Source organism: Bactrocera neohumeralis, unplaced genomic scaffold, assembly GCF_024586455.1.
Source record: "Bactrocera neohumeralis isolate Rockhampton unplaced genomic scaffold, APGP_CSIRO_Bneo_wtdbg2-racon-allhic-juicebox.fasta_v2 cluster09, whole genome shotgun sequence".
Taxonomy (NCBI): Eukaryota; Metazoa; Arthropoda; class Insecta; order Diptera; family Tephritidae; genus Bactrocera; species Bactrocera neohumeralis.
This window is the reverse complement of record NW_026089622.1, coordinates 5,242,492-5,244,851: the sequence shown is the minus strand read 5'-3', so window position 1 is coordinate 5,244,851 and position 2,360 is coordinate 5,242,492.

Genomic DNA, 2,360 nt, shown 5'->3' with positions numbered 1-2,360 from the left:
TTTATGTGCTATTGCTCATTTTGGGCATTAATTGGTTTGGTTTCGTATACTTGGGAATCGATATTATTTTTTTTTCGTTTTCGTAACCGATTCCAAATATATTTGTTGCCAACTTTTATTGCTATTGGTTTGGCTTTCGTATATTTGGGAATCGGCATTTATTTTTCGTTTTCGTTATCGATTCTTAATATATCTGTTGCCAACCGTTATAGTATTTCTTCGGAAATTTAATTTAAACAAGCAAAAATGAGCTAGCCAAAGCCAACTCTCGCAAACTTGTCTCCAAGTAAGGAGTTGACGGACTTAAAATCGTTAAGACGTCAAAGAACAGTTGCGAAAAGTAGTATTTTGCGCATTAAAACGGGCCTTCTTGAAAAGACTATGTCTTTAGATCCAATAGAATTGGAATGTCGTTTAGAAATATTAAATTCACATAGTGAAAAATTGATCAAATGCCAATAAAAGATTGAAGAAATTGATGAAGACGATATGGCCCGAGGGGAGTTAGAGGACATAATCGTTGAAACGAAGCCCATAATTAAGTAAATTTTAGCAAAAAATAAAAATTCACTTGCCGAAACATCTTTTGTAGCTTCTCACAGCTCAAGGCTCCCTAAAATGAATTTGCCGAAATTCAAGGGAGAATATTCAGAGTTTAAACATTTTATGAGTTTGCTTGAGAGCTTGGTTCATAATGATCCAAATATCCCAGATATAGAAAAATTTAACCATTTGGTAAATTGTCTATCTGGAGAGGCTCTGGGAACAGTTAAAGCGTTTCAGATATCGGATGAAATTTACCCGAAAGCGTTGGCAAGCCTTAAAAAAGTTTATGATAATAAATGTTTGATATTTTTCAATGCAATATCTAAACTTTTTGAGCTGCCAACCATCCCAAAGCCATCTGCGCCATCCCTGCGTTCAATGATTGACGAAGTGTCAGCGGTATATGATTCATTGCTATCGCTGGGCGATGAAAAACAAATAACAAACGCAATAATCATACACATTGTAATGACAAAGGTTGATTCTGCCACCCGATCCAATGGGAAGAAGCGCTGGACTATGACAAACTGCCAGTGTGGAAGGACTGTGAAACCACCCTAAATAGGAGATACCAGCAGCTATCAGCGGAAGGATCATCATACTCAAGGACGAAGCCCATATCTACAAGCAATGCGAGTCATGGGAAACAGAAACAAGTGGATAGGACCAAATCGGCGCTAGTTGCTGCAAACACAAGGCAGCCTAATTGTCAACAGTGCAAATCGAGGGAAACCATCTAACTGCCTGCCCTACATTCAAGGCTCTTCCGATGCAACAGAGATTCGAGTTCGTCAAATCGGTACCCTTATACATAAATTGCTTGCGTAAGGGACACACTGTCTCTAAGTGCAGAGCGGATCGTTGCCGCATATGCAATCGATCTCATCACTCGCTGTTGCACCAGTATCCAGTGTTCTTCCCCGCTGCACCTCATTCGCAACCATCAACCACACATGCCATGCATACAGCCAGTATGTCGGATCGGGTCATGTTGGCAACAGCAGTAATTTTAGTGAGGACCAGCTGTGGAGATTACCTGCCTGCGAGAGCTTTGCTGGACTCAGGTTCCCAGGTCAACTTTATGACGGAGGACTTGGCACAAAAGTTGCGGATTCGCCGTCAGCACAAAACATTAAGCGTAATTGGAATTGGCAATTCCAATACAAAAGTGGGGTCAAAACTTAGCGCATTTGACAAGTCGCGGTTAAATAATTTTAAATTTTCGGCGGAATTCTGGGTAATGCGATGCATTTCGGCAAATCATCCAGACCATAACATCAATGTTAGTGGCTGGAAAATTCCGCACAATATTGAATTGGCGGACCCAGAATTCCACAAATCTAAAAAAGTGGATATCCTATTGGGTGCTGAAACATTTTGCGATCTTTTAGCTGTTGGTCAAACTAAAAATGGTTAACCAACCAACTCTTCAAAAAACCCTTTTAGGATGGATTGTATCTGGCAAATACGCCAGTAATATAAGTTCTCCTCCCAGATTACATAGCACATTATGCCAAGCTGAAGAAGACTTTACGTCAATAGATTCAGTAGTCCAAAAATTTTGGGCTCTAGAAGAATTACCTTCAGAATCAAATGGCATCAAATTCACACCAGAGCAACAAGAGTGTGAAAATTTTTTCGTTAATACTACTCAAGTATTGCCTTCAGGACGGTTTCAAGTCAGAATTCCCTTTAAATCTGACCGTAAGTTACTCGGTCACTCATATGAAATCGCAGTTCGGCGGTTTCAGGCCCTGGCGAGAAGGACATTAAAAGATCCAGAACTTCGTAAAATGTATCTGGACTTTATGAAT